Raw genomic sequence first — 24,548 nt, forward strand, 5'->3', positions numbered from 1 at the left:
CAGAGGGGAAGGGGGCTGGAGGGTGGGCAAAAGGGGAAAAGGGGCACATCCATCGACACCTGCATCTCATTTATTGGTTTCCCTATCATAGAATTTTAAAAGAATCAGTTGGAGGCGTTGCTGATAAAACTGAAAGCAAATTGTATATAGTTTCTAATAAACCCCATCCCTCCCCATAAATGGGTTGGGTGTGTAGAGTGCCCCAGGCAGGTCTAACATTTTGGTGCTCCTCAATTGACTCGCTTAAATATTTGTTCGGCATTAATGTGGATGCCAGGAGGAAGGACAGCGAGAGCTAGCGGTCCATCTGCTTTCTGAGCAGTTCAGCTCTGGTTCCAAACCTGCAAACCTACTTAGCAAAGCAAAATCTGGACAGTTAACTACTGGAGAAATGAGAATCTGGGTGGCGGGCAATCAGACTGCAATGTTCCTAACAAAATTCGATGCTTCCAACAGGATACAAACAAGGCCAACATAATCAACGTTACTAACAGGAGAAAAAAAGTTTCTAACAGAACATAGGCAAGGCTGAACCGCTACCGCAAAAATTACTAACATCCCAATTTGAGTAATTTATGCTTCCTTATCAATGACAATTTTAGTTCCATTCTGATCTTGCTGCCTCTGGACCAAAATTTTTGAGACAACCAATCAGCAAACTGCCCATATTTCTTAACAGCATCCGTGCATAAAGTGACCCTGGATTCCCTAAGCTCCTTTCAGAACCACCCACCACAGGCCCAAACCCTGTAAGAAGCCCCTCTCAAGTATTCTTTACTAAGACATCCAAAGTTCCCCTGGCTACGGTCTCGCCTGCTGCATGAAGCTAATAGACTTAACTAACAAATAAATTTGTGAATACTGGTGTGTTCCCACTGGTCTTTGGTTGGTGATTTTGACTCTGTCTATCTATCTTAGCAGAAACTTAGCAGTCCCTTTAGGATATTACCTCCCAAAGCTCCTCTTACCTACAAGGATTTTGGCTTAGTCACACACTCTTTGTGAGAAGAGTTCTGGTAAATATAATTGCCTCTATCTCTTTATATTTCTAGAAATATATTTATGATCCTTCGAGACAAGAACCTTGGACAATTCCACTGTTGCCCTAACCCTCAATCTTCTCTCCAATTTCCCCTTCTCACAACCCACCCCCTACCATCATCCATGTACAACAACCCATAGTAATGAATTTGAGAGATAAATGGCTCAGTGGCTCACATGCTCATCCCAAAAGATGAAAGTGACTCAAGTAGACTGCAATTTCACAGCGACGTGATCGTGCTAGATTTTCTGTTGACAATTCTTCTTGTTTGCCCTGTATTGAAAATATTGGAAACCTAGAAACTGCATTTCTCAGAATCCCTTGACAACAGCGTTCTTCATTAGGTTTTGCTGATGAGAGGCCTGCGTGTTAAATTTAGAAAGCGAAAGAGAGTCCGAAACAATAGTATTTCTTTCTGGCACTGGCAGACAGACATAAGAGCTTTGGCAGACAGTAGATATGAGATTTTGAACGGGCCTCAGCCATTCTCCTATAACTCACCTGCTTTAATGCTGCCATCCGCTAAAATCGTTGTTGGTAGTTTTCTGCAACTTTCTGATTCCCTGGAAGCTGGTGGAAATTTTCCCTGACCTTCGCTCCCTCAGCACTTGTAATAATTCTGTAAGCACCTAATAACCTGTATGAATTCTCATCTTGATTGAAATCCTAGAGTGGTTCTCTTTTCCTACCCAGATTTGCTGATTGAAAGACCAAATAATGTCCAGGCAATCGCTCCTGGATCTGCTTTCTCCTTGCTTTGCAGTCTAGAGGCAGTCCTGTCACCTCCTCAGTGTTTTTTGCCTGTAAAGTAGAAGGAGGGCACACAGAGGTTAGACTACATGTCTTCTAAGCCCCACTGGATTGCGGGCATTTGAAGCTTCTATATTCTAAGTTATCTTCCTGCACATCTTGGTCAATACTGAAGAGTGTGACACAATGCAGGGGCACCTAAGTCCAACACGGCAACAATAAACACAATCTGGACCTTCTTAGATCTCACTCAGAGCACTTTGGAGAACCTCAGAAGCCAGAAGCCCACCTCATCTGGAAGAAGGAGAGAGTGGATGTGCAATACCAAATGGAATCCATAAATGCTGGAATAGAACCATTTTATGTCCCTACTTCAATGTTTTTAGTTTTCAGTGTATGATTTTACTTCTAGAAAGTTATATTAAATCCAATTTATATTTGTTTTCAAAAGCTCTACCTAAGAGTTTCTGAGCTCCACTATTGTACAAATATTGTTAGACATTAAATAAGTTGCACCTGACCAGCTACTGCCACAAAAAGAGTGTAGAGCCATAGGAGGGTTTGGGACTGAGTTCCTAAAAATAATGAAAGAAATTTCTAAGTTAGACAGAACCACTCTTGGGGATTTTTGCACTCTTGATGAAATTTGGCTCCCATAGGTCAATTTCTTTTTATTATTTGGTCATTTGTTTGAAACTTATGTTTGAGGCCAGCCCGGTGGCATGGCAGTTAAGTTCACGTGCTCCCCTTTAGTGGCCTGGGGTTTGCTGGTTTGGATCCCAGGTGCAGACCTACACACTGCTTATCAAGCTATGTTGTGGCAGGTGTCCCACATATAAAGTAGAAGTAGATGGGCACGGATGTTAGCTCAGGGCCAATCTTCCCCAGCAAAAAACAGGAGGATTGGCAGCGGCATGTCAGCTCAGGGCTAATCTTCCCCAGAAAAGAAAAAAGAAAGAAAGAAAACTTATGTTTGATCCCAATGGAATTCGTCACTGATTTGTTAGCAGAGAAGACACTCTGTAATAGACTGACTATGGGAAGATAGTGGCCTCTCAGCTAAACTTCTGGAAGAACTTCAGCTGCCAACTTGACAGAAGTTTCAAAGTTCTATCTTGGTTAAGGGAAGGATTTTACTCTAGCCTGAGATTCAAGTAGTATTGCAAGAGAATTTATCTGGAGATAAGACTGGAGTGGTAGCAAGTCAAGGGCTCCCCCAGAGGACCTTGCCCTCTATTGTAGGCAAACAATTGGAATACTGAAGCCCCTGGGGATGTGAGAAGGCTTTCCAAAACATTCGTGGCCATGGATAGTTTTGTTGCTGTTATGTGCCATCAAGTCGGCTCCGATTCCTGGAACGCCTATGAATGATGCTGTCCACAAGGTCCTGTCCCCACAAGTCCTGCTCAGCTCCTGCAGACTCGTGCCTATGGCTTCCGTTATGGAGTCAATCCCTCCCATACTTGGTCTTCCTCCTTTCCTGCTGCCTTCTACTTTTCCCAGCATTATCATCTTTTCCAAAGAATGCTGCCTTCTTTGCCCAAAGTGCCCAAAGTAGGACAGCTTCGGTTTTATCATCTTTGTCTCCAGTGACAGTTCAGGCTTAGCTTGCTCTAAGACCCACTTATTTGTCTTTCTGGCAGTCCAGAAAGGTTTAAGGTAATCAATTCCAGATCTTCCACTTTCATACGTAATTTTTCCTACAGCTGGTCTGCTTGAGAATCCTCTTCTGATGGAGAAGCAATCAGATTCTCCCTTCCACTTTCATAATTGCTCTTTCCCCACTTTATCAAAGACACGCTTCTCACCCATCCCTAGTGTTAATACGTTGTACTGCTCCATGGTGTTAAAGGGTCACCTGGAAATAGTGATGCCAGTGTTGAGAAAAGGAATGACTCCAAGAATTAGGTTACAAATATTTTTGGGAGTCAATAGTATTTTTTTCTCAACAAAATTTAAGAAGGGCCTGACGAAGTGGTGAGATGATAGATTGTTTAAAAGTATTTTTGTTAGCAGATTAATATGTGATTTTTGTCATAGAAGTCAAAAGAATTTTTAAAAATTTGTTTGACAATGATACATAAAATTCCTCATTTCCGTCTATTTATTTACTTGGAGAAAGTTTCTGAATGCTTACAAAACAGAATATTGCAATAGAATTGATACTGAACCCTGTCTTATTTGAGCAATAAGGATATCCAAAAATACATGAACTCTTCAGAGAGGACGTTCATCTAGTTAAGGGATCTATTCTGATAAATTTTACCGTAGTTAATAATTATTGAAATGTGTATGTGTTTATTTTATGATCAATTTTGTGCTAAAAATAATTATAATTATAATCCAACTCAGAAAACATTATCAAGTCTAATGAAATTTTAAAACGTTTAATCTCAGTTTATGTTATATACATATATCTGCAGAGGAGTATGATGGAGTAATTAAGAAAAAGACTTTCAAACATAAAACACATTGAATGAAATTCCTTGGTGGCAGTTGAACGGAAAATATATGTCCAATGAGGAAAAGGAACAATACAAAATTTCTGACAGTTAGAGCAGAAAACAGTCACGTATTCTTAAAATGGGTTACGGTCAACATCAATTTGTTGAGTTGTTTAGATTCCACTGGCTGCATTTGAAAGTGTGATGCAACAATTTTTATTTTAAAATGTCAATATTTGCAATGCATAGAGAATTGCATCCATTGCAATTATTTAAATGGGAAAAGCTTTGGCTATCCACTTAAAAATATGAGCCATTGCAGTTTTTCAAAAGTCTTTTAGGAAGAACACAAATCAGAACTTACGATGAGCATCTGTAAATCTTGCCTGTACCTGCCCAGAAGGGCAAGGCTGCTGCAAAAGGAACCAGAAGGCAAAAGTTTCCCTTTTCGAATGTCAGTGGTCCGGATTATGGATTCGGGTAGATTATTATCTCTTTGCCCAGTTCCACTGCATTTTTTCTGAGCTCGGCTCCCTTGTATTTTTCTCGAGCTCCTCTCTGGCCCAAGCCTTGTGCTTGAGTTGGACTTCTTCCTGTGTCAGTGCCCCGCCTGGAGCTCTGGACACTGACTCTAGTTTGCATATCATGACCCTTCCGTAACCCTTCCATTCCCTCCTAAGCTTAGATCTCTAAATCGTCTCCGCAGCCCAACTAGTCAAATCTCAAACATTCTCACATCTTCCAGGTGAGCTGGCATGCTGTGCTTTGACCCAGGCTTGCCTTCATGACTCTTGATAACTTCACACCTTGCCTATAGAAACTGGTGTGTTCTCTGGCCTGTGTACTGCAAAAGTTTTCTATGCACCCTTGTTCTGGCAATTCACGTTTGTTGATAGCAATCTGACACTGCAGGCAGAAGAATGTCAGCAACGAGTATCATGAAAAGGAACTTTGAGTCCTGGTAGTGCCAGGCTTTCTTTCTCCTTTCTGTGGCAACCATGGTACCTTCAGATAGCAAAGAGGGGGACTCTTCTAAAGTTTTCAGGGTTTGGACACATGTGTATGTCTGCATTGTTTCTGTGAACTGTGGAAGCAATTAAAATGCATGGGGTGTTGGAGTTGGCCCCATGGCGTAGTGGTTAGGTTCATATACTCTGTTTTGGTGGCCCCAGGTTCACGGGTTCAGATCCCTGGTGCAAACCTACACACCACTCATCAATCCATGCTGTGGCAGGTCCCACATACAAAAAAATAGAGGAAGATTGGCACAGATGTTAGCTCAGGGACAATCTTCCTCAAGAAAAAAGAGGAAGATTGGCAACAGATGTTAGCTCAGGGCCAGTTTTCGTCACCAAAAAAAAAAAAGCATGAGATATTAAATTGTGATTGTAATAAAATTTCCATTATTCGGTGCCTGAACAGTGCATGTAGTTTCCACTGAGCATTTACTTGAGGGATTTTTAGGCTAGTGAAATACAGAAGGAAATATTCAGAATTTGTGAATTAAGAAGATGTAGATAAAGGTACATTTTCAAAAATATGTGGCCTGGATCCAATGATTAGGAATAAACAAAGACTTCTAGAATTAGTGAACTCATTTTTCACATTTCTTGTAGTGTTTTCTACTTTTCCATGATTACCTAGTGATGCAATGTAAGTCATCATCTTCTTATAAGAGTGTGTATTTAATTTCCGAGTCATGTGGTCTATTTTGAGAAGAGTGAGAAGATAAGCCTGTCACATGGGAAGGATGATAGAATGCTGAGCCAACAAGTGAGAAAGTACATGAATTATTTAATGGTAGATCCTCAACGATTTGGGACAACCAAGCACACTAGGAGAGGGGACAAATTGCTGCTGTGGTTGTTTTGTTTGTTTTGTTCTGGCTTCGCTTGAGGAAGATAGGCTTCCACGTACACTAACGTGATGAGCAGTGGTACCTCTTGGTATTGTTGATGGAAAAATGGATTTATGTTTCTTACTCTGAACTGCAAGCAAAGTGGCAGGTGACAGAATATTCCTCACGAGTCTAGTGAAATAACTGCAACCAGAAGTCCCCATGGCCTGGCAAACCGTGAAGGTATATTACATAGGTATAGGACTGAAGAATTAGAAGACATTAAACTTCCAGGGAACTTTGAGCGTTGAAGCATTCCAAGAGAAATTGTAGAGTATAAACCCTTGTTGTTTGGGACACAGTTATACAGAGAACTAATGAATTTCGGATGACAGTGTTTGAGACGAGTTCCATGGGAAGTCACTGAAGAATCAGTCTGCCCCAGTGTAGGATCCACAAGGTTCACATGTTTCCACAGAGGCCAGAGTACTGCATAGGGAGTGTTAACCGTTACAGTGACTGGCAAGTTTGTTTCAAACGTTTCATGTTGTTGTAGAAAAACAAAGCAGCTGTTGAACGTGGTTCAGCCAACGCGCGTCCCCTGAGCGTCCACAGGGAGCAGGGTGCTAATCTGAGGAACTCACAACAAAACCTCCCGTTCCTAGAAAGAAAAGCTGGGTTTCCTTTGCAGACATACAGAGGACACACATGTTTGTGACATATTTAGAGTGAAAAAAATCATATTACCAAGAGTATATCTACTGGGATCCTTGTTGTGGAGATAAAAATTATGTAGATGATTCAACGAAAGGTAAACTGAGGGCCTCTCCGGGCAGTGAACACGTTGGTGGCTCTTCTTCTGGTTTCTTTACATCTCCTGGTTATTCAATTATAAGATGCGCTTCCATGTACTTTTAAAGACAGATTGTTTTTCAAGAAAGAGCAACCAGGTTGTCCTACAAACCTAGAAGTGAGAATTGGGTGACCTCGTGCCACAACAGGAAATGCTAGCGTAACTGACGGACTAGGAGCTGAAGACAGTGAAGTTAAATTTGGAGCCAACACATCTGTGTTTAAAGATCTGATAATCTCATTATTTGTCATCCTGCCCTCAAAAAAAGGCAAAACTCTTCTGTTTCCTTTCTCATTTTACTCAAAACTGGACATAGTACTCACACAGTTGACATTTTGATTAAAACATCGTCACTAGATGAAGCGAAACAGTAGATTGTAAGAAATGCGTTTTTTGTCAAAGACACACAGCGAAGAATTTAAATAAAAGAAATCTTGATAAATATCCCAAGGGTAGGTTGCCAAATTTGAGGAAATGGCTTTAGGGGTTTTTAATAAAGAAAGCACTATGACGATTTCATTCATTAATTCAGCAAATATTTATTAGGCAACAAGATCACCTACTCTAGGTGCTGGGGATGAAGCAGAGAACAAGACAAAACCCCTAGACCATTACCCCTAGCGCTGGGGGGCAGAGTGGACCAGGGACTGACTGCTGTCTGGGACTAGAGGATGAGAGTAGCTGATGAACACTGAGGGACCTGAGAGGGTGCCATGGGCTGAGATGGGCCTGCACTCAGACTTGTTAGGGCGAGGGGTGCAGGGTGCTTCCTGGGGTCCAGAGAAGGCCGCGCAGGAGTCAGGTGGAGTGGACTGTCTCGGACCTGCTCCACAAAGGCCACTGGGAGAAGCGCAGGGACCCCAGCAGGAAGAGGCTGGAAGAGATTGCTTAGGGGGTTCAGGGAGGGTTCCAGGTGACCACCGGAAGAGAGCTGTATCCTTCTAGGAAAGGGAGCTGCAGGCAGAGGAGGCCACGAAAATTATCCACAAGAGCAAACATCATCTTGAACCCTGCCCAGCCCGGAGCAGAAGGCAGCTTAGGGTGCTATCGGTTGCAGCAAGCCCCGACCTGCCCATGGTCCTCCTGTCTTCACAGGCTGGCTCTGGGGGATGCAGAGGGAGAAAGAGAGCAGTCAACCTCGCCACCCACCTCTGCCCACTGCCCTTCCTGTCCGGGGAAGTGGGAAGAAGAACTGAACTTATATCAAGATCAGAGTTTTGATTTAATTCAAACCAAGCCTATGTTTTGACTCTATCTTCCCTGTTTGGCGGTTTATGATCTAAGACTAAACAGAAACATCGTGAGCTTGCAAAGTTTTCGTCCAGGCTTAGGAGATTTCTCCCACTGAATAAAGTCTAAAGGAACCGTGAGAGAGAAAGATAATAGAAACAACATTGCATCATAGTCATAATAGTCAGCATACTAACCTATGCTGCTGCTTTCTGCAGCCTAATCTAAGCCTGACCGATTTACCAGGCCCCTCTCAAGGGTGGGCAGTTTCACGGGGTGGCGACCTGCACATCTGCAGAGCCAGACTGCCAGGGTTTGACCCTGCTTCTGCCACTTAATAGCTGTGTAACCTCGGGCAATTTACTTTACCTCTCTGTTCCTCATCTGTAACATGGGGGTGCTAAGGGCTGGCTGGTGGCCTAGTGGTTAAGTTTGCATGCTCCGCTTCAGTGGCCCGGAGTTCAGCGGTTTGGATCCCAGGCATGGACCTACACACCGCTCATTGAGCTGTGCTGTGGCGGCCTCCCACATACAGAGGGGAGGAAGATTGGTATGAATGTTAGCTCAGGGACCGTCTTCTTTAAGCAAAAAGAGGAAGATTAGTAACAGACGTTATCTCAGGGCCAATCTTCTCCCCCGACACAAAAGAAAATGGTGGTGCTAATAACAGTACGACGTTCATGTTGTTGTGAGAATTAAATAAACGAATACATGGAGAGCACTTAGAATAATTCTTCACTCCTAATACGTTATCTATAAATATTTGTCATCTCCCCCCTCCTCAAAATCCAGTCCATATTACTCCAGACTTGTAGTCTGAGACAAACTATTTCTACCCTAGGGAGAAAAACTCCCCCATTCCTTTCTCAGGGATTGCTCCTAAAGTTATTTCCTGCCCAGAATTAAGTTCTCAGGACAGGAACAGAGGAACAATTCCCTACAGAAGGAGCCCCACCTTCACCCCCGGGCCTCGCAACGTTCCGACGTCTCCATTTCCCACGTGGGGTTCCCGGGCATGCTCAGCGTTCTGAGTGTACTTTACTGAGCCTGCATTCCATGCAGATGCTCTTGCATAAGTTAAAGCACACAGATGAACCATTGCATTCTAATCCCTCTTGCAGATTCTGAATTTCTGAAACTTGACTGCTTTTTTCTTCCTTCGGTTTGTTTTACTAAATAAAAATAACATGTTCACAATGAGCTGAGAGTAATTTGACTTGAATAAATATATTGCAGTTTAAATAAATTATAGCCAAAGGACTTTTTTCATATTTGCATAGTATATATATATTAAAAGCAAGGTTGTATGCTCAAATAATCAAATCATTACAATGGGTAGATAGACATGTATTTTTTAAGGAATGATGACACATAGATTATTATAATAATTATTGCTATTTGAATAATTAAAAGCTTTTATTTTTTATTTTGCCTTCCTCTTTATTTGGTATTCGCTATAAATTCTTATTCCCAACTCTCCCTTTGGTGTAGCTTTCTTACAGAATTAATGAAACCAAGTTCTTGTAATCTCACTAAAGTTGAGCGTCAACATTTTCATTTGTGAAAGTTAGGAAATATACTAATAATTAAAATTTTGATTTTAGAGTAGACATTTATTTTTAGAAAAGTGGATATTAGGAATGTATGTAGGCTAAGGAAAAAAATAATCCAGTGGACACGAACATTGAAAAGCCAAGAGAAAGACAATTATTCACAGATTGTGGGAAGTAAGAGGACATTCAATGCCCCCACCCCTATACACAAAGCCACAAAGATCAATGCGTGTCTGTGTTCCCTGATGGGGCAGGAGTCCACCCTGACTCAGGCGGCTCATCGTAACACAGGTGACATGGTGACGGCCTCAGCAGCCATTGCCTTTTTAGCCCTGAACTGCAGAGTAGAAAAGTAGAAGCTTATCTACTCCATGCAATAAAGGGCACTCAATTCTTTCCTTGTCTTTTTCTTTTTTCTTTTTTCTTTCTTTCTTTTTTTTTCTTTTTTCTTTCTTTCTTTTTTTTTCTTTTTTCTTTTTTTTTTTTTTTTTTTTGCTTAGAACAACACAAGTTTATTATCTTACAATTCTGTAGACCAGAAGTTCAAAACAGGTTTCACTGGGCTAAAATCTGGGGACTGGCAGGGCGGTGTCCCTCTCTGGAGGCTGTAGGGGAGAATGCATTTCCTTGCCCTTTTCAGCTTCGAGAAGGCACCCACATTCCTTGTCTTGCAGCCCCTTCTTTAAAGCCAGCAGTGGCTGGTCAAGTGCTCACATGAATGCACTCTGACCTCCTCACCTGCCTCCCTCTTTCACTTTTAAAGACTCTTTTAATTACATTGTGGAGAGGAAGTAAGGTTGCAGATGGAATTAAGGTTATTAATTAATCTGTTGTCCTTAAAATAGGAAGATTACCCTGGATTATTCAGATAGGCACTCATTTCTTGCACAGTAAACTTTCATTTATCTGAACACCTAGAAACTAACCACGTTACTGGTTCATTCATGCCATCTCTGGCTTGAAAAGGTAATTAAATATTTTGATAAAGCTCTCTCTTTCTGCTGCTCCTTCTACACAAGAATGAACAAGATTCTGTGTCCAACCAAGGGTTTAAATAGAAAGGTTGTCAGTGTTAATGAAAATTTGAGTGCCAGGTTTATTAGAATACTTTGCCATACAGATTATCTGCTCATGAAATTTAGTAAGCTTAATGCTGAGACCCATACCTTTCAAGGATATGTACCAAAATAAAGTGCTCTCTGTCACTTCAAGTGTAGATGACACTGAAAGCTTATTCTCTAAATGATAAACACACCAGAATTCAATTTTTTAAAAACACATGTCTTAATGTCCAACATAGGCTTCATAATTTTCCAAATAAAGAGTTAACAGAGGCAGTACCTCCAGTCTATTTGCTGACAATGGATGTTACATCATACTTAATTTTTTTAAGTATTACAAAAAGTAAGACAACAATTGTTAGATAGGCTACTTGGGAGATTTATTATGATATAGACATTCCACATAAATGTTCTTCCTCACTTTTGTGTTCCCCTAGTGTCTTAGCACAGAAACCATAAAGTTTGGATAACCACACGGATATTGAGGACCACCAACCAGCATTAAGTCAATTAGAAACAGCGCTGTATTTGTGGCATACAAAAATCATGCCATTTCCAGCTCACTAAGAGCGCATTCACCAGCAGCAGCCATTCTTTTCCCGCCTGCTTTTGAAGTCACATGCAGGCTGGCACATATGGGGTTCATTAATACAGAATCCTATGGGACGTAGAACGCAAGCGGTTTTCTAACTAAAGCCTAAGGTTAAAGAGAGATGAATGTCCTAATTTCCCAGAGGTCCCACGCACTCCAAAAGCGCAACTTGGCACTTCCGAAAGCTGTGTAAAACTGAAGCGCCAACCATTGCCTGGGGCATAAAATAGCCAACCTCAGTGATGACTCTATCAGTCTTCAGGTATGGATTTAACCTCCAAGCACGTGGGAATTTGTCTTAGAAGTTATCTATTCTAAAATGTGCTATAATTACTGGGTATGATTTTTTAACTAAACTATCAGGGACCTCACTTGGAATTTCCATCTGACAAGACTCTAAAGAAAGCTATGTTTTCTATTCTATATTTCCAATCATTAAGTGGCCAAAACTGCCGGCTTACACTGTATGACAAGAGCATGCAGAAAGAGTCACAAACAAAGGGTGTTAAAGCTGACCCAGCTATTTCTATTATTAATGCAGATCTCAAAACCGTACTCTCCTTGCCCAAAATAGTCAACATATCCCTCTAAACAGTTGCCATTCCCATGTGGAATGGAAGTCTGTTCTATGTTTTATTTCAGAAACTAAAAATACGATCAGAATATTGCTGTGCCTCAGATCACACTGTTAAATAAATTTTACTACATAAATTTGATAAAGCCTAATTAATAAGATAGTTTGTTTACAAAGAAGGCTGCTTGCCTCTCAAAGCTGAAGACTTAAAAATGACTTAGTTGTTTTCGTCCTACTCTCTACTTTTGAGGAAGAGCTAGAACAGAAAGAATCCAACAAAAATTGTGGTTTGTTGCAAAAATATACCCTTGAAATAGCTTTTAAAAATCAAGAAAACTTCCTATATAGATATTATATTAATGCCACAGTGAAATCAAAATTTTATTATCCAATCTTCAACATCTAGCTGAAATGACAGACATGCGGGGGAAGAATACTTTATCCAAATTTACTCCACAGCAAATATGATTTCCCTCAAAAAGAAAGAATTGTCACTGTATTTGAATTATTTCAAAATAGCATAAAAAAGGTTTATTGAACTTTATGAGCACAATACATACCGACCCAGAAATCTGGATATGCCTGGATACCATGGGGAGAATTTCAGTTTATTACGTGTATTAATCACAGTTTGGGGAAATATAATTACCGCTTTCTAAAGAAAGAGTCAGAGTTGTAGATCAAGTTAATTTATACATCTTTGGGTAAATAAAGTATTAACACAATGGAAAATCTAGACCAGTTCCTTGCTTTTATTTCCAACTCCGACCCTAACTCATTATGTCAAATTGAGCAGTGGTTTCTGCTCTATTTTTCAATTTTCCCATCTGCAAACTGAAGGGAAAGACCGTGTTGTCTCAGGGGGATACTATGCTGCTTCCTCTGCAGTCGTTAAAACTTAAGAAGCTAGGGATATTTCCTGCTTGATGGGATTTGTGATCAGAGAGGCTTTGCCAGGGGAGCACACCCTGAAACGTCTCTCCTGTTACCACAAGGGTCATTCCCAGGGGCTCAAAGCAAATAAACTATGTGGAGCTCTCCCCCAATGTATTACATGACCTGCTCTTATTTTATCAAGAAACACTTTAATTAAGAGAAATAGTCCTGGTGACAGTGTCACAGTAGAAATCTATCATCTCGACTAGAGAAGAGCAAAATTACACCGGCACATGTGAGGCACGCAGTGAGAGGAAGGGTAGATGGATTCTGGAGGCACATTTTTCTATGTAACAATTTTGCCCAAAGATGTTCATGCTTGAAATTTGGGCCTAAACCCTAGAATTCTGTACTCCATTGGACCAAACTGAGCCAAGGAAATCAACATTTATGGAGCTTGTCCTATGCGCCAGTCATGATGCCAGGCTCTGAGGAATTAAGAAAAGGAAGGAAAAAGCACAGTAACGTGAAGATAAATAAGATACAGTGTTTGCCCATGAGGAACTCATAATATGATATAATAGTTCAACTTTGGAACATTCAAGAAAGAACATTCAGCTTGTTTATCTGAGATCACTGAGAAAGTCTTTTTGGTTAATTTTAGTATCTGTTAGGAAAATGAAGGTATGAAAAATCATTTCCCAATTTGGCTAAGATGTGAGAGTTCTCTTTTGTTGAAAATCATGGGAACATCCTCCTCTTCCTATTTCTTTTCTTAGAAGCGCTATATTTTCAAAGTACAATTTTGCTACAGAATGTGAAAATGTGGTCAATTGGTTTTGTACTCAATAAACAGCACAGCACGACGCATAAGCAAAATGCACAATATAGACTTGCCCTACCCGCTTTAGCTGAAAACAAAACTGATTTCAATTCACAGTAGACTTCAGAGCTGGGAAAGGGGCACATCTGTCATTTTTCATGTGACCTGGGTCTGTGGAGACATTGCTGAAGTGACCCACCACTCCTGCCAGGTAAGTACAGAAGCAAAGAGCTCAGTGGTCCAACAACCAGATCTGTCTTCTTTGCTCCCATTGCTCCTGTTAAAACTTGTTGCTCCTACACATGCAGGCAGAGCCACCATTTTGACACCACAGATAGACCTTTAAGATATTATTGGCTATAGTGGACAATACATGGATAAAATACAATATAGAAGTCTACTCTGGGTTATGTAAAATCATTATTCAAATTTTGATTTGTATGTGTTATGCTTCTTAGTAATCTTAGTAGATGCTATGCAAAAATAAATACATAAACTGCTTTTTGAGAGCAACTAGGAACAATCTGACTAGAATTAGGAGGCTGCTCCTTCTAAGAAAGTTCACCTAGTTCATTTGCCAGAAATCGAGAAAAACAAGTTAATGCAAAAATATGGCAGCCTGCTGTGATACCAACATTGTGGGAAGGATGGTTTCTTGAGGAATTCACGGGCATACAAACTGGCTTTACTGTTAGCCTCTTTAAAGTCTGGATTTCCAGGGAGCTCTGAAGCGGTTATGTCTCACACCACGTCTCTTGTGTACAGAGCCTTGTCAGCCCAGAGATTTTCTTAGGATGAGGGAGAAGAAAAGATGAAAATAATCAATGAGGCGGTCTCCCGTGTGTTTCAGTTTTTCCCGGTTCCTGCTTGATCGGAAACCTCCCAGGGGCTCCCTTCCTAAATGTTATTCCAGTATAAGTATTTCCACGTCCGGTTCCAGCTGGAAGCAGGCACTATGGACCATGTGAAAATTCAGCAAGGACACATAAAATTAGCCCTCAGTTTCTGAACTTTAAAAAGCCTTGGGTCAGGGCTGCATGTATTCAGAATTATTTACAAGTCCCTAAGGATCAACAGTGTCATTCTCTTATAGGGTGTCCTCAGCCCCAAACTTCTATTTTTCACGTTCAACCACAGCCTTGTGCTCTCTTTCTCTTGCCTCTGACCCGTTGATTCTGCAGAGCAAAGGGCCTTTAGGGACTTAGATATATTTTACATGCAAATTTAAAAATACGAAAGCCTAGATAAACCGTTTCATAGAAATATCTGCTATTGGAGCCCCTGGTCCCTTGGGTAATTTCAGGGAAGAGGAGAGTGGGTAAGAAGTGTAAGACCACTTTAAGATCAGCTCGGACTGAGAGCAAAATCAACGCAAGCATGTACTGAAAATTTCATAAAATCGTATTTTAGTATGAGTCATCATTTAAAGACATATTTGTAGCCCTCAACTTCCCAACAGGCTGGCTTCCAAAAGTTTGTTTGTAAGTTGTTTTTCTGGATCTGAAAGGCCATTTTCCTTATAAACAATGTTCTAAATTAGTAGCTCTACAGCTTTCTGTGTCATGAACTCCTTTGAGAATCTGTTAAAAGCCGTGGACACACGTCCTAGAAAAATTCTCGTATGCATTTGTGCCCTAATTTTGCAAACACATTTAGTGGCTTCACAGATCTACGGAAGCCCTTTCCAATGAAGGACCTCTGTTCTCAGGACCAGGTTAGCTCAAATGCCGAAACCCACAGCCACAGAATGAATGACACAGACTGCTGTGCTCCAGTCCAGAGACGGAGCCACCACTTAGAACAACATATTAAACAACCCGCTTGTAATTATGCCTTTGGACACCAGCAGCACATCAGCTCCAGATTAGCATCTCTGGCAGCTGCCACAGTTAAACTGTGGGGTGACAACAGAATGGTATTCCTACCTCCTCGGGGTGCAAGCTGTAGTCTTGGGTTTCACAGGATTGGGGAGAAGGGGCGTATATTTTATAGCTGGGCAGATAGTTGTCTCATTTCTGAGGATCTTTTGTTGCTCTTTGAGAAGCAACGATTTCATCTATGAAAAGATGCTAAAGCTTGAGAGACGTTTGTGTGACAATTTAGCTATTTATAAATCACGGACACCTATGCTCCGGGTCTAACGACATACAATGAAGCATGTGAACCACGTGACCCTCTTGCCTTAGATTTCTCCTCTCCTAGAAAACCAAGAGCCGAAAAGAGTTACTATTGTAAGAGCAAACCCTCCTCCAGGAGTTTTGGAATTGAAAAGTTCACATCTCTTCAAAGACAACGCAGACGATCATTACCTTCCCCGCTTTTTATAGCATTTATTATAATAAATAAAAATCAAGCAAAAAACTCTACCCTGTTTTTAGAATACATAAAAAAAAAGAAAGGCTGACATATCTCTTGGCGACTCCTGTCGTGGTGTGCCTAGAGGCATCTCGACAGCAAAGTCTTCTCGGGCCCAGCCTAAGTGCTGCACAGAGAAGCTGCTGTATCAGTGTCTGTGGTTCTTGTGGAGTGCTGGGGGGCAGGGGGCGAAGTCTCAGGACCCTGAGTCTGACTGCTGCTCTTGTGCTCTCAGCATCCCCAGAAGCCAGTTCCAAGGCTCCCTGTTGAGCCTGGTCGTGACCACTCTCAGGTCCAGCACCCAAGACCACCACAGGGTCTTCCTCCCTGCCTCCCAGGACCCCTTCGATTCTGTACTGTGGAGCAATCAGGGCATGTGATGAGTCAGCCAGCTCTCCAATGAGGTCCTCCCAGTGTTTTGTACTATAGACCCACAAACACACAATCTTCTAGTAGAGTCTAGATTCAGAAAACTTGGCAGCAACTTCAAATTCCTTTTTTTCATAGCTCCACACAGGATATAGAATCAGAAAGACAAATTGGCAAATTGAGTCCAAAGAGTAGCACAATGCTGGATTGGATTATGATTCAGCAAACATTCATGCCCTGCTCCCCTGTGGTGGAGCAGACATCCCTGCCCGCTGACTTAGGCCATTTGACTTGCTTTGACCAATGGAATGCCTGAGGGTATAAAGTACCCAGTAGCTCTCAGGGGGCTGTGTGGTTTGCCCCTCTCTGTGCTCCTATGATCCGCCATGAGGAGAACATGCCCTGAGGGCTGCTGCTTCCAAGAGAACGTGGAGAATTGGGGAGCAGACCCAGACCCAAACCCCAAGCAGGCTGACCTGAGCCTGAAACTGATCCAGCCTACCCAGCCTACCCACAGGACTATAAGTGAGAGAAAACACTTGCGGCTGCAAGCCCCTGATTTTGGAGTTGTTTGTTACACAGCATTGTTTGAACAACTGCTGAGTAATACACATATTAACTCATTTAATTCCCATAACAACCTACGAAGTGGATAATGTTACTATCTTCACTTTACAGAGGAGGAAACCTTATACTGGGTTAGAGTAATATTTATAAAATGTGTTCCAATGGATCGAGGCTGGCTTCATGGGTCTGCAACCTGGATAGCTGCACGGGGCATCATGTTCAGAAAGGCCCTGCACTTGCTGGAACATTCTGCTGTTGCCATCTTAAAAGTCTTAATAATTTTATCTTTGAACTTGGGTTTTGTATGTGAAGTCCGAGGGGACAATGGCATGCATGTCAGCAGAGATGTCCACCCTACTCACTGGCACTTCGTTTGCATATAGCATTCACAATGCCCCATGAGCACAGAATTCTGGTGGAGCTACAGTGCATGGGAGTTCAGCAAGATGCAAAGAGAGGAAGTACGAGGTAACCACATCATGGCTACATCTGAGTAAGTGGGGGTCTGGCAGCCCTGAAAGACCTTGCTTTCCATTTGAACCAGAGCTTACTTTGAACACAGAAAGAAGGCAATAACACTCCTGGAAACACACACACGATCAAGGAACCCGATCATGTCTTTTTCCATCCATGTTACTTCCCTGTATCAGCTGATCACTTATGCCAGAAGTGATGACACAGAAGGAAAGGGGAGGATCAGGAAACTCATAATTCCTTTTCCTTTTCGTCCTTCCCCAGCCGTCAGCAAGCCTAAGGTGGCGAGCATTGGTAGAACGTGCATGTGTCAAGAAGTGAAAGAAAAACAGCCAACTAAGTTTTGTGCAGCATTTCCACTGTTTTGGTTGGAAAAAAGACAAATGTTTGTAGAAGCCATGAATTATGAATTGTGCCATTTGGGAGACTCCACATAAAAGTTAAATGTTCTTATATTTCTATTTTACTCCGATGTCGCACAATATAAAGATGAATGGTAAAATTCAAGCTAATAATTTACAGTTTTAACTTTACCTAGAACGACATCAAATAGCAAATAAGAAACTCTCATGACAGGTCAATAAAGAGACCACAGAAGATAGGGAAAACGCTCTCTACTTTGGCACCTTTAATGGCAATTTTCCTGCTTTTTGAACAAGGGAGCTCACATTTTCATTTTACCTCAGACCCTGCAAATTAAGGAGTTCATCCTGCATGGGATAATACCCCAGTGACACTGCAAAAAGAAGCATCATGCAGAGAAAATTTTAAAAGACTCTATACTTGCATGTCCAATACAAACAAAGCCGTTAGTCACATGTAGCTATTTAAATTAAAAATTAAATTAAATTTAAAATTCAATTCCTCAGTGGTACTTCAAGTGTTCAATGGCCACAAGTGGCTACTAGCTCCTATACTGGACATCACAGATAGAGAATAATTCTATAATCACAGAAAGTTCTGTTAGTGCTTTTCCATAGTCTAAATAATTTGAAAACCCTGCCTTAAACAACATTAACCAGATTTCTTTAATCCAGACATTTTCTGAACCTTAGATATGCTAATGTGAAGCTTCAGGAGGGGACTATAGCATGAAGCATTTCCAAACTTATTTAATCAAAGCTTGCTTTTCTGCAAAACAGTGAGCTTCAAGTTCAGAGCTTTCATTTTAAAAATGGGGAAAAAAAACATTTTTAAGGATTTGAAGTAAGATAATTTACATGCTATTAATGGATTGGAAAATAGTTGAGATGGGGTGAGAATCTTACTTTATAGAACTGATGCCCCCTGGAATTAGTTCAAGAAAATATTTCTCTGGAGAACACTTTACCATGTTGCCTGTTAACTCTTTGAGATAATTTCTCATATTAAAAATATTGGTTCCATGAGCTACCAATACACATAACAGCATGGATAAATTCCAAAAGCATCATGATAAGTGAAAGAAGTCAGACACAAAATGCTATATCCTGTATGATTTCATTTGTACAACACTCTAGAAAACCCAAAGCTATGGGGACAGAAATCAGATCAGAGGCTGTGGGAGGTGGCAGCTGGGGGGAAAGTTGAATATAAAGGGGTAAGAGGGAAATTTTGGGGGTGATAACTGTTCCATATCTTCATTGTGATACTGGTTACAAGACTTATGTTGGCCAAAAACTTTGAATCAAATTGTACACCTGAAAAGAGTGGTTACACTAAACTATATAAATATATATTACATAAATTATATCTCAATAAGTCTGACTTAAAATACATACACATGTATTTGTTCTAGCTCCTGAAATGATGAAAAATTAGAGTAGTTGCTCCCTTGCTCGCCTGAACACACCTCAGAAGCCACCTTGAAACTGCAGAAGTTGGTGGATCTAACTAATGTTAAAATTCCGGGAAATTCTTGAGCCAACAGAATCTGGTTAGGTCCCAGTGTGGAGAAGGGCCTGGGGGGTGGAAGGGGACTAGCAACTGAGAGAGGAAGAGGGCCAGGCACACTGGTGGGGGGAGAGGGGGAGCAGGGGAGGATTTAGGGTTCGGTGTGCTCTTTTCCCACTACACAGCCCTGGCTGGACTATATGCCCTGCTCCTGTGCAGCCATGAATTTTTTAAAAACTGGAGGTTGGGGGAGGCAATTCAGAGCATACTAGGACAGGGCTAGAAAAAAATTAGGTGGAACTAGAATCTAATTGGGATATAAAGCAGGTAACACGAGCTGGCCCGGTGGCGCAGTCGTTAAGTGTGCACATTCTGCTTTGGTGGCCTGGTGTTCACCGGTTCGGATCCCGGGTGCGGACATGGCACCACTTGTCCATACCACAAGCCATGCTGTGGTAGGCGTCCCACATATAAAGTAGAGGAAGATGGGCACGGATGTTAGTTCAGGGCCAGTCTTCCTCAGCAAAAAAGAGGAGGATTGACAGCAGATGTTAGCTCAGGGCTAATCTTCCTCAAAAAAAAAAAACAAAGCATGTAACAGCAGGTGCAGATGGATTGGCTGAGCCTCACACATTTCCTCCTTTCTCCCCCTTCTAGATCTCAAGCACTCCGTGGTTATAGCTAAATAAGGAAGGTTTAAAAAGAGCAGTCCGGGACGGGACAGGGAAACAGACTCTAACTCAAGAGACCATACCCTGAGGCACATGCACCGCCCCAGCACCCTCACCCCTCCTCCCTCCAGTAAAAAGAACTCATCAGCAGGGGCTCTTTCCTGCATTTCTTTTGAAATCATAAATATATGCACAACCCTTTGCAGAAAAGTCTGGTAGTTTCTTATAAACACATCTACCATATAATCAAGCACTTCTCTCTGAGGTATTTATCTAAGGGAAAGGAAAACACATGTCCACAAAAGCACTTGTACAAGAATGTTCATAATGGTCTAAAACTAAGAACATTCCTGGGTGTTCCTTAATGTGAGAATGGATCAACAAAGTGTAGCACATGCGTCCAGTGATGTGCGACTCCACAATAAAAAGACACGAACTGCTACGTGGAAGAACAGAGATGGATCTCAAAAAAATTATACGGAATAAAAGAAGCTTGAGCAAAAAGAAATGTTTTTACCATCTGATACCTATTACATGAAGCTCCAGAGCAGGCAAAACGAAATTATGATGGAAAAAAATCAAAACTTTAGTTGTTTCTGGCATGGCAGTGGGAAAGTAACTAGGAAGGAACAAGAGAGATGCTTCTGGAGTGACAGAAATGCTCTTTATCTTGATAGTGGTCTGGGTTACATAGGTGTATAGTACGTCAAAAATCATAGGATGATAGAGTAAAAGTTTGTGCATTTTATTGTATGTAAATTTTACTTTAAAAACTACAAACAGAACTAATATTAAACTTTAGTTATATGCATGCTGAACAGAACGTGGGTCAAGCGTACCAATGTAAGTAGCACGTACTTAAAGGAAGTCTACAACTTACTTTAAAATGTGTAAAAATTAAGATAGAAAGATACGTGATGAAGCAAATGTAGAAAAAGTTAACAATCATAGAATCTATGTGATGAGTATATGGATGTTCAATCTAAAATCCTTTCAAGTTTTCTTAGATTTACAATTTTTAATAGTAAAAGCAGGGAATAAATGAGAGATTCAACACACAAAAACAAGCAAACAAACAAGAAATCAGGACACTTTCCCTCCTGGTAAAGACACGTCAGGTCCTTTGTACCAACGCTCAAGTTCACGTGACCGTTAAAGAAAAGAGCTGAAAAAGGGGACAGTTATTTTGTAAGTTGTCCTTGGTGCAGCAAATATCAGAATCCCAATTGTATCATCTGGGGGGTATTAACTAAAATTCAATGATAAAAAATAGAGACAAAAGGAATACTTGAATGAGACTTTTGTCAATATTCCAGAGAAAAGGAATTTGAAAAGTTCGTTTGTTATTGGTTAATGACGACATTAGGGGAGAAGCCAGGAAGTCAATTGTTAGCATATCCTTTCCCACGAGATACTGCGGGTAGCTTGATCGTGGTCAGTCTCCAGTTATCGCGGAATATAATTAAATAAAGCAGGGCGCCCTTCCCTGCCCTGAGTCTGTTATTGGGATCCCAGTGCTCCCTCGATCTTAACCTTGGGTACTTGCACTCAATCTTATCAGATCACTTCTGCAGAGCTAGAGTTTCGAGTTCTTCATAGACATAGTTTCAAAAATTCTTTTCAAAATTTTTGGCAAATTGGATCCAACACTATATAAAAAAGATAATTAATCATAACCAGTGGGGTTTATCCCAGAAATATAAGGTTGGTTTTATCAAGAATTGTGAAAGTTATGAGATTTTAGCCTATTTGTAAGTTAACAACTTAGCCTGTCTGTTTCATGGGGGCTGGCACAAGACACAAGACTCCTCCATCAGAGGCAAAAGGCTTTAATACTCACTGCAGAGCAAGAACCATAAGCTTCCTGTTAGCATCAGTTTCTTTTGCTTCCCAAGTCCTACAGGAGTGTTTCAAAGAGGGCCAGGAGCATGAAGTGGGTTTGCATTATATGGAAACCTGAACTTAGGGAATCCTAATCTTTTATAACTGGCTAGAAGTAAACATGCCCAAACTTTGTCCTGGAGAAAAACATTGTCAGTAAACAAACCTGACTTTTGCTCCAGTGGGAGACACATCTCTACCTTCCAAGACTATTTGCTATGCAAACATCCTTGAAAAGAGAATCTAGAGCAATCGAGCACTTAGTGCCCCTGCTCCCAAAAATGTGCCGAAATGTGAGAGACTTATGGAAAATTGCCTCCTAAGCGCTTTAACACTCAAAAATCATCTAGTGATTTGCCTTGTTTTGGGCAAAGATTTCATAGTTTAAAACCCCCAAAGCACAATCTATAAAAGAAAAAATTAATACATTTGACTTAATCATAATTTTGAATGCTTGCTCTTTAAAAGACACTGTTAGAACAAAAAACACAAGCCGCTGGAAGAAAATAACTTGAGTAAGTTGTATCACCTTTGTTGGGATCACTTCTCCAAACTGTCTAAAAATGTAATAATCACACACTGCTGTTTCTCTTGAAATTTACTTCATGTGCATTTATCTATTTTGTTCGTTTGTTTTTTAAGAACAATAAGAAAGTTGCAGTTTATCTAGAGACACTTGGTAATTGACACTCAACTAAATTTGGAACCTCAATCGTTTTTTTGCTAATAACACATAGTTCACTTAATTTCTCCTGCATATGTTCTTTTTTACTTACTATTTCAGAAATTACTGTGCTCCCTAGAGAATTCAGACTAAAAGTAATAGTTTTTATTAATATGATCTCACTACAAAGCCCAAAAATGTGTTTTCTTGGCCTATAGCAATAATAAATCATGGCCTAAAATTTATTGCAGTTTCCAAAATTCTATGTATCTGGTAGCCCAGAGAGGGATAATGGTATTTCTTATATGAGAATTTCTTGGGGGGTTCATAGCAGGGCCATTGTAATTGTTCTTTAGAAAAATATTTCATCTGTTTTCTTCCCATTTAGTCAAATGACTGATAAAGCTCCCTTCTAGAATATATAATGTCATATGTCCCATTTTCTGTTTCATATATATACATATATATATATATATATATATATATATACCAACTTTTCCATTACAAAGAAAACTCAATTTATTAAATATCCTTGGGCAGAGAATTGATTTATAATTGTTATTAGGAAACGATTAATTAAATGAGCTTTAATATTACTTCATTAATGTCACCAAGGAAGCTCTACGGAGCTGGTTAATAGTCACTCCTAATGTGCGTTTCTACCGTTCAGGGGGAGCGCGCGTTCTTCGGATGAGGGAGAAGCTGTTCAGATCTGTTACTTAGCTCTGTGATGTTAGGCCGTCTGCTTAAACTTCCTCAAGTCTCTATTTCTTCATCTAGTAAAAAAGGAAGAATACCTACCTCTCAGGGTTTTTTGTTTGTGTGTTTTTGGTCTCTTTGTTTTTTGGATCAGAGATAATACATATGAGGCTATAAATAGGTCTGGAAAAGTCATAATAATTTTTACGGAAATTTAATTTTCTTACAGTTTTATGGGATTTGAGGCATTTATGGTTTTTCCACATTGCAAGATTAAAAGCAGAGGTGATAACCTTTTTAGCATAATTTTCCCCCTGAGAGAAAACAGATCCATAAAACTTATTCAGATTGGGAAGAAAGGTATAGAATAATAAACAAATCTAGGTCATAACTGAATTACCTTGGGATCCTGGGGAAACTTGCTCCAGACAGGCCCCAGGCTAGATCTAGGTTCTTGGTAAAAACTTGGCACTCTCAGAGCTCTCAGGGATTCCCAAAGTCCTTCCTAACCTCTATGAGGCCAATTAAACATAAAGCATCTATGAGAGTCAATTCTTTTAAAAACAGAAGCCTATTTAAAGGCATAAAGCAGGCAGAACTGAGAATACAGCACAATCCATTCCTTGCCTGCCTTTCCAAGCCGTTGCTGTGGAGGCAGGAACCTCTCCACGGCTCTGGTTCCGAAAGCTTGTTGCTACCCTTGACAGAGGGGCCATGACATACTGAAATGAGCAACTATCAGCAGACTTTAGCCACCTCATTTTGCTAGGCCCCAAGATTATGGATTCATGGAAGGCACCGAAAAGCAAGAACCAAATTCTATTGGAATCCCGAGACATTTAGAGAAGTCCAGTCACAATGGCCCATCACTGGGTTAGGCATGGGCTTTACGCTTGTTTGTTTGGCCAATTCCTAGCTCCTGATGGATGCAGAACTGGGTGACACCTACGGCCATGGAAATTTAGAGGCCCTCTGGTATTTTTCTTTCACCTTTTTTTCCCAGATCTTCAAAGACATCCCTTTTTATAGGTTCACCTGGCACAAGATCTTCAGATCTTTGATATGTTATGTTCATCTAGAAAGAAATTTGAACTTTGCAGAACGGAATTTACAAGTTTGACTACTACTTCATTAACGTTGCCCAATCCATGCCTATATCCAAGATATCTTATTATTTCAATTAATAAAGAGACAACAATAATAATAATCAATATAAGCAATGGCACATTTATGGGAAGTGAACATTTCAAAGATCACTGTAAGACTGATGACAAATTTTAATATTGTGTTAAAAAGAGCTGTTGAGTCAAATATAAAGATGTAAGATTCCACTATTGAGACTTGTTGATCTAAATAACTAC

General features: G+C 40.6%; 1 long non-coding RNA gene across 1 annotated transcript in view; it reads right to left on the reverse strand.

Annotated features, from left to right (window-relative positions):
- Positions 1 to 23,795, reverse strand: part of LOC138924848 (uncharacterized) — a 79,602-nt gene extending 55,807 nt beyond the window's left edge. The window contains exon 1 of the long non-coding RNA XR_011440166.1: positions 23,588 to 23,795. This is a non-coding gene — a long non-coding RNA (uncharacterized lncRNA). The remainder of the gene's footprint in view (positions 1 to 23,587) is intronic.
- Positions 23,796 to 24,548: the final 753 nt, after the last annotated feature.

Source organism: Equus caballus, chromosome 6 (assembly GCF_041296265.1).
Source record: "Equus caballus isolate H_3958 breed thoroughbred chromosome 6, TB-T2T, whole genome shotgun sequence".
Taxonomy (NCBI): Eukaryota; Metazoa; Chordata; class Mammalia; order Perissodactyla; family Equidae; genus Equus; species Equus caballus.